At 39.5% G+C, this 17,769-nt stretch overlaps 1 pseudogene across 1 annotated transcript; it reads left to right on the top strand.

Moving 5' to 3' along the window:
- Positions 1–3,528: 3,528 nt before the first annotated feature.
- On the top strand, positions 3,529–17,768 carry LOC143885354 (two-component response regulator-like PRR95; annotated as a pseudogene). The gene is made up of 8 exons (XR_013253227.1): positions 3,529–3,899; positions 13,378–13,539; positions 13,640–13,770; positions 13,883–14,038; positions 14,590–14,764; positions 14,883–15,128; positions 16,290–17,049; positions 17,171–17,768. The product of XR_013253227.1 is annotated as a two-component response regulator-like PRR95 (transcript).
- Position 17,769: the final 1 nt, after the last annotated feature.

Raw genomic sequence — 17,769 nt, 5'->3', positions numbered from 1 at the left:
CAACGTAGGGCCCGCCCATACCACACCATAGGATAATCCAAACCGTCCATTTGATGGGTCATAAACGTAAATAGGTTGCGTCCCAAAATATTTTTCCATAGGTTGATCCTAGCCCTCCGATCTAAATAGAAACTACATCTTATGCAACCTCTATAGATTGTAGGGTTGTTATCATCGTACGGAAATGATTTTTGGGGCACAACCTATTTACATTGTGGCCCATCAAATGGACGGCTCGGATCATCCTATGGTCTGGACGGTACACTTCATTTTCAAAAATATGGGTGGGGCCTAAATTGGTACGAACCACACCATAGGATGATCCAAACCATGGACGGCTTGGATGATCCTATGTTGTGGACGGTATGCTTCAATTTGAAAAATATCGGTGGGGCTTACGATTGGGCCTTAATGTTAGTGTACGATCAACTCCATAGGATTATCCAAACCATGGACGCCTTTGATCATCCTATGTTGTGGACGACGGGCCTTAATGTTACTGTACGTACGACCACAGGATGATCCAAACCATTCATTTGATGGGCCAACCCTTTTGGGGGCACAACCCATTTACGTTATGGCCCATCAAATGGACGGCTCGGATCATCCTATGGTCTGGACGGTACACTTCATTTTCAAAAATATGGGTGGGGCCTAAATTGGGCTTTAATGTTACTGTACGAACCACACCATAGGAGGATCCAAACCATGGACGGCTTGGATCATCCTATGTTGTGGATGGTACGCTTCAATTTGAAAAAAATTGGTGGGGCCTACGATTGGGCCTTAATGTTACTGTACAACCAACTCCATATGATTATCCAAACCATGGACGGCTTGGATCGTCCTATGTTGTGGACGGGCCTTAATGTTACTTTACGACCAACTCCATAGAATGATCCAAACCATTCATTTGATGGGCCACAATGTAAATAGGTTGTGCCCCAAAAATCATTTCCATAGGATGATCACAACCCTACAATTTATAGGGGTTGCATAAGATGTAGTTTCTATTTAGATCGGAGGGCTAGGATCAGCCTATGGAAATGATATTTTGGGACGCAACCTATTTACGTTTATGGCACATCAAATGGACGGGGCATACGTTGTTTAAAGATGGGTCAACCATTCCACCAACGGTTTCTGTTGGGCCCACCAACTGTTCCTTTTGTGTGTGTGTGGAGAGAGAGAGAGAGAGAGAGAGAGAGACCGGTCAAATGGTGGGAAAGTGACATATCCTAACGTTTAACGTTAGCGAGCCGTCAAGGGGGGAAGGAATAGCCGTCAACGGCGGGGGGAGAATATCAGCGCCCTAAAAATAACCATAACATTAAGTAAAGCCATCGATTGAATTTTCATTTTTGGGGTTCCCACTAATGTTAGAGAGAGACAACTTATTGGCTTTTTCGTCCGTGCCCCTTTGCAACTTCAAAACCATATAACAATAAGCAAACAAATAAACCCATGGTATTGGCGCTGCTAGCACTCTGGTCGTTGGCTCTTGGAGATACTTGAGCTGTTCCGCTTATTCTCATTAGATCTAGGCTAGAGAACTGGCTAAAATAAGTAAGGATAGTTTGGTCTTTTTATGAGTCATGCTCAAAACAAATAAGGACATTTTGGTCTTTTCATGAATAAACAATCTACAATGTGTACTTTGGCCATAAATTGATGGCACAGCGGGATTTACAAAATGGGAAATGATATCACCACTAGGGGTGGACATGGTTCGGTTCGGTTCTGGGATATACCCAGAAAGGAATCCATTGCAATCGGTTCCCAGAATTTGGAACCAGAACCGAACCACTTATCTTTGGAACTAACTGAGCCAAGACCGAACTTGATCGGTTCGGTTCTGGGTTTACCCAACTTTTATTTTATAATTTTTTTCCCATTTATTGGCAACCAAAAACGTTAAGTTTGAAAGGCAACAAAAAACGTTAAGTTTAAATCGCAACAAAAAACGTTAAGTTTAAAACTTAAAAGGCAAAGAAAAACGTTAAAGGGGTGGGTGAATTTATCCTCAAGCAGTAGTAAACCATTCTCGCAGAACCGTTATGGGGAGGGGGGTGATTTTAACCGTTGTGGGGGATGTCATCACTCTCGGTTCTCGGTTCTCGGATCCCAAACTCAGAACCGAACCAATTGCAATCGTTTTCCAAACAACTGAACCGGAACCAAACCACTATGGAACCAAATCGAACCGAACCAAAGTGGTTCGGTTCCTCGGGTTGGACCCGAACCATGCCCACCCCTAATCACTACTACGATATTTTGATGACTACACTCCTCATATTATTAAAAAGTACGGTACGGCCCGCACCGTAGGGTGAACCAAACCGTTCATTAGATGGGCCACAACCTAAATAGGTTGTGCCCCAAAAATTATTTCCATAGGTTGATCATAAATTCCTAACCCTCCGATCTATAGAGCAGCCCTCTAATATCCAGTCCCTCTATAGATCGGACGGTTAAGATAAACCTAAGGAAATGATTTTCGAGGTACAAGCTATTTAGGCTGTGGCCCATCTAATCGACGGTTTGGATCATCCTATGGTACAGGTCATACCATACTTTTTAATAAAGTGGTGATATCATTTCCCTTGCAAAATTCACTTAAATGTGATAAAAAAGGCAAAGTTTTTTCCTTCGTTCGCAAAATTCCCTAGAAGTAACTTACCACTACACAGATGAATGCTATTGTCATTCTAATAAAATGACGGTTGGATGGAGAGCTTGACCTTTAGTTGATCTGGACTGTTCATCAGAATGGCCCTATGTTGGATCTCTAATAGCCAATGATCACATCAATCAAACTTTCCACATTCATACTGGCGTGATTTCTGGACCGTCAGATGAATGGTGTGGATTCGATCAAGACTGGGGAGAGAGCCATAAATTGGACCTGCCTTCAATTTTAGAGTTCGTTTTTTTAGGTTAGCTGGGATCGAACCCCCGACCTCAGAGTACAAAATGGAAATAATATATTCACCCCGTCCATTTCTTTTACTAGGGACAGGTCCTTGCAGTGTAAAAAAGTTGACTCATAAGTCATAAATACACTAAGGGGCTAATAAATCACTTCCCTTTGCAAGTCCCAACACCACGCTTGCTTTTATCGCCACGTCAGCCATGGAAAAGGAAAAATTAAAGCCTTGTAAGCCGAAAATGGCCCTAAAGATAATGAAAAATAGAAAAAATTCCTCTCCACCATGCCAATTGCCGAATCCACCACAAAACGCAATCCTCAACTCAAAACCCGACATGTGGCAAATTCTTCACCTTTGAAGATATCTTCCCCTCCAAGTGCCATAACGCTTACCTGGCAACAGCCCGAAAAATATCTCCCCAGAGAATGAGCATTCATCCAACACGTGTCCACCTACGGGCCCACAATTAATTAGATCTCACCGAAGCCATGAAAAATATCCGAAGCAGTGAGGGAAAGTGAGCCACGTCAGCGATAGTTGGAGATCTCAGGATATCTCTTTGTGGTGATTGACGTGGCAGATACGGGCCAAAGAAGGGTTCTAGATATTTTTTGCTATCGGTTTTGAGTCAGTTACCATTAGAAGAGGGGTTATCTCGCTTCACTTCTGCTAAATTTAGCAGTTCTCTTCGTCTAGATATTTTCAGAAGAATAAGATAGAGAGGGTGGCAGTGAAGATAGTAGGATTTCTGAGTGGAAAGAGAGAAAATGGGGGAAGTTCTTGGCACTAAAAACATGGATTTCTCTTTACAGGAGGAAGAGGAAGAAGAAGAGCAAGAGTTGAAGAAAGATCCCTTGATGAGATGGGAGATCTTTCTTCCTCGGACATCTCTACGAGTTCTTCTGGTGGAAGCTGATGATTGCACTCGCCAGATCATCACCGCACTCTTGCGGAAATGCAATTACAAAGGTGAGTTTGGAGTTTCTCTCTTGTGATTTCATTTTATTTTTTTGTTTTTTTCTTTTTACAATTTTATTTGTTGAGATTATGATACGTACTTGTTTTGTGTATGTGCTGTAGTTACAAAATAGTTATTAGATAGTTTACTTATGCTAGGGTTGTGGTGTTAGTTTTTATTATGTGTCATGTTAGTGGGTTGATGATGTGGCATTGTTAATGTGGTTGTATTTAAGTTTATGTATTTCAATGAAATGGAGAAGAAGAGATATTGACAGCAAAGGAAACTTTGTAGGAGAGTCATGGTTCCTCACGAATCGAGCCATTAGGAGGTCCAGTTTCCTCGAATCAACCTCTCCCCCTTCTCTATTTCTATCTTTTTCTTTTTTATTTGTCTTACGGCCAATTACGCACGGAACAGATTGGATCAGATCTCCAGTTTTTGGTTTTGAATTTTGAAGTGTTTGCTGATGTTCGTCGTTATATTTGCGAATTCGGGATTATTTCCTATTTGAGCCGTTTCACGTTGTGATTTTTAATTTTCGCATCCAGAGAGTGGCTGATGGATTTAAGCTTTGAAGTGGAAGTCGAGAGGGGGGTTTGTTATTTTGTTATAGCTTTGAAGTTGGTACGGTATAGTTGTGAGAAATTAATGGTTGGTAATTAGTATAATACTGTTTTGTTAGCAGTGTTTTTATGTTTATATTCAGTTGGAAGGGCCAAAATATATCTGGAATTTTCCATTTTTTGTGTATCATAATTTTTCTAGCTTCACTTTCTTTTTCTTCCCTTTTTACGCTTATTCATTATTAAAGATGCATATCAGTAATTTTTTATGAGGTTACAGTTGAAGATTCTGCTTAAATGTTGGATGGAATCATTTCCGCTGTCATAGGCGAATCAAAAAATTTCCTTGTGATACTTTCAGGTATCAGAGTACAGGTAATGCTCTGTTTTTCAGAGAGTTTCAGAGAAGAAGAGGAAGAAGAAATGACAGAAAAAAATCTTTGATTACCCTTCTTGAATTACATTACAGTTCATATATGCTAACTCCAACTACCTACAACCGTTAACTAACCTTGGTTACATCACATGACTGACTTCTAACTATAGTTGTAACTAACTTCCATCGTATTAACCTCCTTGAGATTCAGTTCCCACTAGTTGTTTACATAATCTGACATCCATTGTGGTTGAACCCTGTTTCTCTGAAGTTTAACTCTCTCTGTTGGGTTGAGTCCTTGCTCCACTGGTTCTGTCACTTGATTCAAAAGTGTATCATTGCCACCCCCATTAAAACCCACCTTGTCCTCAAGGTGAATGGACGGAAACAACAGGTGAAATTCGTCAGCATCCTCCCACGAGGTTTCCTCCAGTGGTAATTGCTTCCACTGTACCAACCATTGTTGAATCCATTTTCCTTGCCACAATACCCGTCGCTCATTTAGAATAGCTAAAGGTTCGAGTACTGGACTATTGTCGAAGCTAATTAGTGGCAGTTCAAGTGGAACCACTACTGATCTAACATTGCCATGAAATGGTTTCAAAACAGAAATATGAAAAACAGGGTGTATTTGCGAACCTTCAGGCAACTTGAGTTTGTAAGCCACAGTCTTGGCTTTCATTCAAGCTTGAGCAGAAAGCAGATTTTCTTTGAGGCTATGTAATAACTCATCTCTGGTCCCCAAGTCTTGATCTAAAGCTTCTAACTTGGTACTTCCTCTGCAATAAGCTGGTATGTTCGGAGGAAGTTTCCCAAATACTGCTTCAATCGGAGTTCTGCCCAGGGAAGAGTGAAAAGCTGTATTATAATGGTATTCTGCCCACCCCAAAAAAATGGACCATTTAGTAGGATAGTCAGATGTAAAGGCCCTCAAATACTGTCCTAAGCAACGATTTACAACTTCTGTTTGGCCATCAGTTTGAGGGTGATAAGCCGAACTCATCCGCAATTCTGTGCCTTGTAATTGGAACAAAGTTTTCCAAAAGTTACTTAAGAAAACAGAATCCCTATCACTGACTCGTGATCTGGGAATGCCATGATGTTTACACACCATGTCCATGAACAAAGACGCAACCTTATGTGCATTATAATGCTTGGGCAAAGCACCAAAATGTGCACTTTTAGAAAACCGGTCTACGACCACCAGAATAACAGAAAATCCACGAGAGGAAGGTAAATGAGTGATAAAATCCAAGCTTAAATCTTCCCAAACCTGTTCGGGAACCGTCAAAGGTTGAAGAAGACCATCAGAAGGGACATTAGGGCTTTTAATTTGTTGGCATGTCACACAGTGAAGAACAAACTTATGAACATCTGCTTTCATAGATTTCCAAAAAAATTCGTGGCTAAGCGGATATAAGTTCTGTGAATACCAGCATGACCTCCAATGGGCGTAGAATGATATTCACGAATCATTCGTTCTTTGAGAGAAGAATTAGCAGGCAAATAAAGCTTCCCTTTAAAATAGAGTAGCCCATCCATTGTTGACCAATGAAGAGAATCTTCTGGTTGCTGATGTAATTTCTCCAGAACAGTTTTAGCTTCAGTATCCTCTGCTAATTCCTGCCTCAAAATATTCAGAAAGTCAAATTGAGGAATAGAAAGAACCAGGCAATGCACTGGTAATGAATCCTGAGTATCAACTGGCAATCGAGACAGAGCATCAGCAGCAACATTATCCTTTCCTGGTTTATACGAAATCTCATAGTGATAACCCAAAAGTTTAGTAAGGTAATGTTGTTGTTCAGGTGTTTGAATTACCTGATCCATGAGTCCCCTTAAACTCTTTTGATCAGTATGTATATAAAACTTGCTGCCCAACAAATATTGGCGCCATTTAGCCACTGATGAAGTAATAGCATACAATTCTCTGATATAAGTGGAAGCTCGTTGCATACGTGGACATAACTTCTTACTGAATAATGCAATAGGATGGCCTCTCTGCATCAACACAGCTCCAATTCCCAGCCCAGAAGCATCCGTTTCCAAATAAAAAGGTTGAGTAAAATCTGGTAATGTCAAAACTGGAGCCATTGTCATAGCTTGCTTCAAGTTGTCAAAAGCTTGTTGGGCCTCATTATGCCTTGCAAATCCATCTTTTTTAAGTAATTCAGTTAAAGGAGCTGCAATGGTAGCATAGCCTTTGACAAATTTCCTATAATACCCTGTTAAACCCAAAAAACCTCGTAATTGTTTCAGATTAGAAGGTACAGGCCAATTCAACATAGTGTCGATCTTTCTTTGATCTGGTTGAACCCCTTGTTCGAAATCACATGACCCAAATAATCAATGGAATGTTGTCCAAACAGACACTTACTAAACTTGGCATATAATGAATGAGTTTAGAACATGAGTGAGGTGAAGGGCATGATCATCAATAGATTGGCTAAAAACCAGAATGTCATCAAAGAAAATATTGACAAATTTCCGCAAAAAAGGTTTAAAAACCTGGTTCATGGTAGCCTGAAAGGTGGAGGGAGCATTTGTTAAACCAAAGGGCATGACAAGAAATTCAAGATGCCCATCATGTGTTTGAAAAGCAGTTTTAGGAACATCAGAGGGATACATTCGGATTTGGTGATAACCTGCTCGTAAATCCAGTTTGGAAAACACCTTACCTCCATGTAATTCGTCGAGCAATTCATCAACGGTTGGTATGGGAAACCTGTCCTTAACAGTAACAGTATTCAACCCTCTATAGTCCACGCAAAACCTCCAGCTACCATCTCATTTTTTTACCAACAGAACAGGGGAACTAAATGGACTGGTACTGGGTTGAATAACCCCTGAATCAAGCATTTCCTTAACTAATTTTTCAATTTCTGATTTCTGAAAATGTGGATATCTGGAAGGCTTAATATTAACAGGCTTTGCATTCGGTTCCAACAAAATACGATGATCAGTAGATCGTGGAGGAGGTAAAAAAGTAGATTCAGCAAATACCTCGGTAAACTGATGAAGAATGAGTTGTAATTCTGGAATCACCTTCTGATATGACTCTACGGTTAATTGCCCAGCTACAGTATCGGTTGATGGAGACATCAGCATGAAACAAGATGATAATCCGCGTTATCAGCCAATTTGTGCAGTTGCGTGGGTGAAATAAAATCGGACTGTTGATCTTGAATGCCTTGCAATTGAATTGGTTGTCCTTGCCATATAAAGTTCATGGTTAACGAAGTATAATCTGTGGTAACTGGACCCAAGGTTTGTAACCATTGAACACCCAAGATTACATGAGCACCCTGAAGAGAAATGACGAACAAATCTGTAACAAATGATTGAGTTTGGAGCTCGATCAGAATGTTGGGACACGCGCCTAGACACATCAGAAATTCCCCATTCCCCACATGAACTTTGAAATGAGGGGACTGAGTAATAGATAAGCCCAAAAACTTGGCTACCCTTTCCTGTATGAAATTGTGTGTACTTCCCCCATCAACTAGTATGTGAATCTTATGATTTGAAATGAATCCTTCGAGTCTGAGTGTTCTTGATACAGTGAGACCCATCAGAGCATGAAAACTAATGGTAGGGTTGTTAGGAATTTCAAGATGCTCTGTTACAGACAATTTTGGCTCGTCATAATCCAATATTTCGTCTCCATCACTGGTACCTTCCAAGAGTAACATAGATACCTGATTCTTACACTTATGGCCCGGATGAAACCGTTCTTCACAATTAAAACAGAGACCCTTTTCTCGTTTTTGCTGCATTTCAGCAAAAGATAATCGCTTGATTGGAATTTTTGTGGTTGTTGGATTAGAATTTGAATTCAATGGTTTGAGGGCTGGTAAATTAGAACGAGGAAAATTGGTAGAAAAAGTTTTTGAAATTGTTTGAACAGGAAAATTTGGGCTAGGGCCAAGAATAGAAGATTGAGTCCCAAATTTGGAAGGCCATTGACGACTCATCAGACGAGATCTTGCAATTTTATCTTCTTGTAATCGAGCAAGACCGATAGCTTGATGTAACCCATATGGCTGATGAGCTATCACCTCTCGTTTGATCTCTGGTTTAAGTCCAGATACAAAACAACTCTTCAAGAAATGGTCTGAAAGACCATAAACTTTGGTTGATAGTTCCTCAAATTCGGTTTGGTAATCAAGAACCGAACCAGACTGAGTTAATTTTGACAACGCACCTTGGGGATCTGCATAAGCTGAAGGGCCAAAGCGATTTTTTAATGCAGCTTCAAATTCAGGCCAAGATCGTAGGTGATTGCTGTTGGACATCCACTTCTTCCCAACACACCCAAAACCCACCCAATGATACTTTCAGGCTATGAAGCACGGGTACGAGTACGGGGTGCGGGTACGACACGGGTACGTGGGTACGTGATTTGCCAAAAAAACCGGGTGCGGGTACGCCGAATATAATAATATATTTTAATATTTTATTATATATTTATAAAAATTAAAAAAAAAAAATTGTAGAGCAATTAAATAACAATAACATCACCAAAATGGAAAATTCTAATATTACTCTTCATTCCATAAGTGATTAAGTTCCATATTTCATAACATGAGGCATCAATACATCATTCATTAGAAAAAAAAGTCTGTCACCAGTGTGTTGACCAGTGTGTTGACCAGTGCCTGACAAGATGAATAATTTTTAGAGACCAAATTATGAGATTTTTTTTACCGGACTTTTGAGATTTAATAATCTTTGGACACGATAGATTTTATGAATTTTTAAAATTTGAAAAATACCCCACCGTTTGGAAGTTAAGAAAGTTAAAATTTTGACCCGACTCTTTTTCTTTGAATTTTGTACTAGAACTGGAGAGTTGACTTTTTTTCCTTTTAGATTTGGGTGTTGAAACTATTTTTAATAAATCCAAAAGGGGGGTATTCCGTTATTTACATGTAAACCTTAAGTAAATGGACAATCAAATAGTAAAGACATTTAGAAAAGTACAGGAGAGGAAAGAGAAGCAGCAGGAAGAAGCATCGGGTACGCGTGGTGTGCACCCGACACACACCCAACCACCAAAACTAGGTTTTTTTTAAAACAAAAAATGGGGTAAGCACCCCGGACGTACCCGGGGCGTACCCGGACGTACCCGCACCCCATACGTGTCGGGTGCGGGTGCGGGAGCCCCGGGAGAGTACCTGTGCTTCCTAGCTTTCAGGTATCAATGAAAGCACCAATGATACTTTCAGGTATCAGAGTACAGGTAATGCTCTATTTTTCAGAGAGTTTCAGAGAAGAAGAGGAAGAAGAAATGACAGAAAAAATCTTTGATTACCCTTCTTGAATTACAATACAGTTCATATATGCTAACTACAACTACCTACAACCGTTAACTAACCTTTGTTACATCACATGACTGACTACTAACTATAGTTGTAACTAACTTCCATCGTATTAACCTCCTTGAGATTCAGTTCCCACTAGTTGTTTACATAATCTGACATCCATTGTGGTTGAACCCTGTTTCTTTGAAGTTTAACTCTCTCTGTTGGGTTGAGTCCTTGCTCCACTGGTTCTGTCACTTGATTCAAAAGTGTATCACCTTGGTGCCATGTTTTTGAATTAGGCCCTGTTTGTTTTGGACTTACTCTCAGAATCCAAAGCAAACAGGGCCGGTTCGTTTTAGATTGTGATAATCGATTGTCAACCCTGAGCCGATTATTGGGCTCCAAGTTGCATTTAATTTTTAGCCCAAAATCGGTTTGGGGATCACAATCGGTTGTCACCGTCTAAAATGAACAGGACCTTAGCATTTTGTTACGTTCAAGGCACAAACATGAATTTTATGTTCCAGCTTATGATTTGTGGGCACGGACATGAGTGTCGCGACTCGACATTGACATGGAGTGTCGGACACGGCAAACTCCCAAAATTTAGAAACGGTGACATGGCTAAAATAGAAAGTACATATACTTATGATTTGTGGACACTGATTCGTGTGCCGAGTTTCGACATGGATACGAGGTATCTGACAAGGAAACCCCAAAAAAACTAGAGATAGTGTCACACTCACAAATACATACATATAAAGTTGTCTAAAGGAGTGTCGACACGTGTAGACATGGGTGTCGTGTCGTGTTGGACACAACATGACACGTGTGTCGGCAATAAATTTGAAGTGTCGGCCAAATCATAGGTACTTCCAGAATACATCATAAATTTCCATGTTCTGTGTTTTTTCTTCTTTTGTTGAGTGAATTTGGTCTGACATAGGCTTAAACAACATCTTGTTGTCATATTTTGTGGGGATGGATTTTAGTCAGGATTTCATAGATTGTTCTCACTTTGACGAATTTCTCCGTGCAGCCAAAAATTTGTTTTCTTTGTTATAGAGTTCTCTGCATTTTGTTTTGTATGAGATATTTTTGAAAATTTGTCACCACAATTCCTACAGAACTTGTGTATCAGTAAGGCTTAGATTATCATCATTGATGTTGGCTTGATGCCATGTAATTTATTTTTTCTACAAGGTTAATTTGCAAATTTCTCCTTTTATTATTTCAATAATGGTCTTGGGAAATCATTGTTAGTGGTGTCTTAATTGTTAGCTTTTGTAACATCTGAAAAGTCACCCTAGTTTTAGGCAACAGATTCCTCTGTATATTCTTCAAGGGAAGGTTCCTTAATATGATCACCTTAAAACTGTTAGGTGTTTTTTTCTTTAAATCTATGTGATGTTGCAATGGACTAGGTCAACCTACCTCTGTTTTTGGATCTCCCATGTTTCATTTGCCACATTTCTAAATGGGGATGTGAACATTTAAACCCTTTACAAAAGGGCATATAAACTTCTATTTTGAACCTATTCTTTTATTGACTAAAGAGATTGTCAAGGAGCATTTCTCTCTGATTCAATATAGAATTGGCTTGATATTACTTTAGGCAGAAAATTCTCTGGCAGAGAATATATCTTCAAACTCCATGAGATCTGGTTTATATAAATAGTAGAGAAGATGACGGATATGATGTTGAAAAAGGAAGGTGAAACTTGACTTGAAATTTATGGAAAGAGGAAATGGGATGGTTTGTGGGAATTGGCGTTTGTTTTGTAAAGCTGAGAGCTCACAATGATAGGGTTTACAAAATGACGGCTTAGGACTTTTGGCCATGAAGCTTCATGATCTACGAGGATTGGAAGAACAGTAGTGTTATCTGGAGTGATGGGGCTTTATAGAACACCTAATACAATGAAGTGGGGATCATTCAAAAAAAATAATAACAACACAATGAAGTGGGGTCATGGGGAAGATGAGTTTCACACCTGCAAAGATGGCTTATTCAGTCTTCTAGAATAGTATAGATTGTTTCAGTATAGGATTAAAATGTACCATGATGATGGATATGATGACATGACTTGATGGAGTTAAGAACAGGCATAGATCACAAGCTTGCTCTAGTACCATGCTAGCTTCATAACACTGATAATAGATTATGATTTATGTGTTATGAATGAAGAGTTTTTCCCAATACACATGCTTCCTGTTCTCATTATATATCTTGTCAGGACCTTCTCATTATATATCTTGTCAGGACCTGGGTAGAGCTTAGCCTTAAAAGCTAGCCATTAAGGGGAAGGTGCCCAAGCCCTTATAAACCCATCCACATCTCTTTACCTTTCCGATGTGGGATCTTTACTTTTGCATGGAACCCTCAATAATCTCCCCCTCCACGCGGAAGCAATGTGGATAATCTTGCCTCTCCACGTGACAGCAATGTGGGGCGTATGAGATCTTCTACAAGGGAATTTTACCCTCCTCGAAGGTCCACCGGGGCTACCGAGATCTTCCCCGAGGGATTTTCTCCATCCTTGAGGGTACACTGGAGTTACCAAGCCTCGGCTCTGATACCACTTCTTCGGACTCTGGGTAGAACTCACCCTTAAAAGCTAGCCATTAAGGGGAGTGTGCCCAAGCCCTTATAAGCCTATCCACATCTCTTTACATTTCCGATGTGGGATCTTTGCTTTTGCGTGGAACTCCCAACATATCATAAGTGAAAATAGTAAATAGAAAGCCCTTAAGGAAAGAATACTAATAAATATATATGAATTAAAGATGTATAGACATAACTTAGAACATAAATAACACTATCTGATTTCATTGATATGAAATGATGGGTTCTCCCCTACAATTACGGTTAGTAGGAATAAAATAACTATACATAATTCTGCCCAATTGTAAGAAAAAATGTTGAGTTCTTTTAGCCTTTATATTATATTTATATGAGAAAAATAAATCATTTAGACATGGATACATGTAACAGTTGAACACATGTTCATTTATACTCGTTCATCATTTGTATCATATTGTTTGCTCTTTAGACACAATTACTAGCATGATGGCACTGAGTTTTTCTCTCCTTTCTTTTTTTTTTAATTTTTGTGTCTTTATATAATGCTATACTTAGGCGTTTAGGCCACACAAGCCTTTTAATTGGAATTTATAAAATCTCTTAAGATAGCTTTGAGTCATAATCTCAGGAACTAAATGCACTTTAATGTTTGTGCAGTTGCTGCATTTGCTGATGGTTTAAGGGCATGGGAAACACTTAAGGAGAGATTCCATAACATTGACCTCGTCTTGACAGAAGTAGAATTGCCCTCAATCTCTGGCTTTAGCCTTCTCAACATGATAATGGGGCATGAGACCTGCAAAAGCATTCCTGTCATAAGTATGTTGCATTGAATATAAATTGTTTAGCTGACCTGTATAATTTTGATTTATATCATAATTTTGATTTTGACATTATTTCTCGTTTTGTGTGCATGCAGTGATGTCCTCACACGATTCTATTAGCATGGTTTTCAAATGCATGTTAAAAGGTGCTGCAGACTTTCTTGTCAGACCTATTAGAAAGAATGAGCTGAGGAATCTGTGGCAGCATGTTTGGAGAAGGCACTCTGTATGCTCCATACTTATTTAGCCTTTTGAACTCTCTGGAATTTCGTCTTTAATTAACCTTGGTAATGCCTTCTTTCAGTTAACTGAATCCAAATTATTCTCTCTTTTATCAGTCAAGTGGTGGTAGACATGCTGGCCAAGACGCGAACCATTCACAGAGAAAATTCAATGCTATTTCTGAAAATAATGCTGCAAGTAACCCCACAAACAATTACGCGGCTTGTATGCACCAAAATAGGGAATGCAGTGAGAAAGGGAGTGATGCCCAGGTCAGTGTTTTGACACCATCTAGTCATTTGTATATGAATGTATGACATTTCTTTTGCGTATTCCATTGAATATCTTTGAGACGAGCTTGTTATTTCCTTTAATTGATTTTTTTTTTTATAATTTTATACATCTATTGTGGTGTCTGGCTACATACTAAGGCCCTGTACCTCAAATTTTCTGGATATCTGGCTACCTACTAAGGCCCTGTTCGTTTGAGATTGTGACAACTGATTGTGAGCCCCAAGCCTATTATCGAACTCAAATTTAAATGTAATTATGAGTTCGATAATAGGTTTTGGGCTCACGATCAGTTGTCACAATCTCAAACAAACAGGTCCTAAGAGTGTAACTAACTGGATTAGTTTGATTCTGTTTGCTGTTCAGCTTATCGTGTAAATACAGTCTTACGTTCTGGAATATTTGGGATGATGTGGTTTCTCTGAATAACGATAAGATACTATGCCTGATAAAGAAAGACACATGCTGATGAATTATGTTTGTAATGCTGTGAAGTTATAAGCACTCAAAATATATTTTTCTTGATTTGCAGAGCTCTTGTACAAAACCTGACATGGAAGCTGAGAGTGCATGCATGCATAATCTTCAGGATATTTTGCAGCCACAATGTTGGAGTGCGTCCCTTGCCATTGACACAGACGTACAGAGATGCGGGGAACTTATTAAATTCGACGGCACATTGCCGACGCAAGAGACTTTAGCTGAATGTAGGCCATATTTATTGTTTTCAGTTACATCTTCATATTAGTATTAAGTTCTCTGTAGAGCTTGGATTAGCTATATCAAATATAAAAACCATGGCATGTGACAAATTACTTATTCCAGGTAAATCAAGGAGATCGGAATCAGAACTAACTCCCTGCAATCAAGAGATTGGCTCAAATGTGAAAATCGTATCAGAAAAGCATGTCGCTCCAGCAAGCTATAGGGAGGATGCTAATTTTATCGGTGAGCCTAATGACTACAGTGATAAACAGGTTGGACCTTCTAGAGAAGCCATTGGGTTGATTGGAGCAATTGATTATAAACCACAATGGAGTTATAAGATTGCAGACCAAAGTTCTGTTCAAGGTGAGGTCCTCAATGATGGAGAAAATCCCTCTAATGCGAAGAACAGGGTGTACAATTTAAGTTCTTCCCCATTATTGGAACTTTCCTTGAGAAGATCACAGCCTAATGGCTGTGAAAACCAAGAGATTGAGGAAAGGCATACCTTGAATCATTCGAATGCCTCAGCCTTTTCACGGGGAGTAACAATTTCCCTGTGCTTAAGTTTTTTTTTTTTTTTTTTTCTGTTTCTTTCCAGAGTGTAGGATATCATATACCTTATGTTCTGGTTAGCATGAGATAATCTATCTCTTTGGAGTCTCACGGTTAAAATTATCTTTGTGAAGCACATATGGGAAGTGGGAACTTATTATTCTCTTAACAACGGACGATATGCAACCTGTTAAATACTCAAGGATTTATCCATGCGATTTATTTGGGTAATTGAATATAGTGCTTAATGTAACCGACATTAAAAATGTCTCGGTGGTATGATTTTTTCTCCTGTTAGAAATGATTAGAGATAATATTCACGGAATTGAATGATGTAACCTGTTCTGGCATAAAGAACCAGGCCATCAATTTCTCTATGAAGCTAGTCTCATAAAGCTTCCTTGTAGGAAAGTAGATTGGAGGCATAACCATTTCACTCTCATCGATGTTATGATTTATTTGTTTCATCCCTGGATCCACCACCTCAACATTCTGATGTGGGTGGATGGTGGGCATGTGAACAGCTCGAATATCATAAGACCTCATTGTAGGAAAATTAGATTGGACATTTACCTATTTCATTCATCGATGAATGGAGGTGAAGAATGAGAGATATTTGCCTCAAGAAAGAACCAGTTCATCAATTTTCACATGGGTCTATGTAACTGGTATCATGAAGCTTCCTTGTAGGAGAAGTAAGTTGGACACGCCAATTTCACATAAAGTGACGTAGTTCTTTGTTTGTTCCATTTTGGAACGTCCACCTCAACATTTTGGCATGTGTCTGTGCACACATGTGCACATGTGCTGAGGCTAATTATCCGATAGTTATTAATTCTTTCACAAGATAGAAGCTGCAAGAGTACACATTGTTTTACTGCTCCATTAAAAGTATGTTTCATCCATGTTCTTTACATATTGACTATCCTTAATTGAATAGCTGAATTGATATCTCTGAGTTCACATCTGCAGGTACAATAACAGGACAGTGCAGCCCATTTTTCAATCATCAACCGGCTTTAGCACCGAACGAAGGGAGTGCACGAGTGGATCCCACCAATATCTGTCAAAACAAGGTCCCGATGATACCAATGATGCTCCTAAGTGCAATGAAGTGACACAGAATAGTCAGAAAGATATGGACTCTCTGGCTGGTTGTCCTCCCAATCAAGACAAAACCATATCCCCATGCCCTCCTCCAGTTGGGATTGTCCCTGTCCCTGTTCATATTGGAGGCATGTCCTTTGATGGTTTATGCTCTGGATACAGTTTACTGCAACCTTTATTTTATGCACAACCAGGCCCACTTCTGTGGAGTGCGAATGGGACCAGCCAGCAGGAGGAAATCCATGCAAATTCATCACATCAATCTAATCCTATAACCCAAAACTCCGAGCAAAATCACCATCCACATAAACAAACTTCCAGTAATCCCATTTGCCAATATGAGCCCAGACCAGAGCATCGTTATGAGTCTAACGAGGATCTTATAAATGTTCCATCTGCCACTGGTCATAGTGAAATGAGTAGCTTATGCAATGGGAGCAAAAGCCATCTTAACAGCAGTGGTTGTGCGATTTTTTGGAATGGCACCACTGCAGAGAGTGGGAACGGAGAGAGCCTCCTACCTCAAGATCGAATCAAGGTAGTGGATTACCAGCGTTCTTCCGAAAGAGAAGCGGCGTTAAACGAATTCCGATTGAAGAGGAAAGACAGATGCTATGAGAAGAAGGTACTTGGCAGTGTAACAACTTACAAATTCCAATAAAATTACAATTGCTCGTACGCGCAGCCTCTATAATTTGCATTATTGTCATGCCTCCACAATTTTCTAATGAGAATTTTCTTCGCAGGTTCGATACCAGAGTAGAAAAAGACTTGCGGAGCAATGTCCTCGAGTAAAGGGACAGTTTGTTCGTCATGTGCAGTTGGATCCTCATTCTACAGCCATAGAAACGGATTGTTATCACTGTGATTCATTGGCTGCATAGTTGAACCTACTGAAGTGCTTTTTCCCTTGCTGTACAATGAGGATCTTAGTCGTCGTCAATGGAGCTGAACTGACTAACAAATCACCTCCAGACAATGCACAGTTCAGACTGCATGTTGAATTCAAAATGGCAGTGAGGCTTGAGAAATTGTTTAGTGCTTTATGCCAATTAGAAGGCTATTAGCGAGGAAGGAGTTCCCAAAAAACCTATAGAGGGGTAACAGGCAGCCACCATTAACATCGTCTTGACAACTGCTTTTTAACTCATTTTTTCTTCCTTCTATTGTAAATAGGATAAGTTTTGTAATTAGCTTAACCACAGAATCTGATGTATGCCATTCTACTAGAATGTAGTGACGCCGAGTTATTTATTTTCTATTGTTAATAGAGATAAATGTGCCCATTTAAGAAGATTTTGTACCTTTCTTTGCATTGGATAGCCATGAATTAATGTTGGTTTAT

Source organism: Tasmannia lanceolata, unplaced genomic scaffold (assembly GCF_043159265.1).
Source record: "Tasmannia lanceolata isolate RefF3 unplaced genomic scaffold, GAP_Taslan_0.1 ptg000008l, whole genome shotgun sequence".
NCBI lineage: Eukaryota > Viridiplantae > Streptophyta > Magnoliopsida > Canellales > Winteraceae > Tasmannia > Tasmannia lanceolata.
This window is presented reverse-complemented; position numbering and strand designations above follow the sequence as displayed.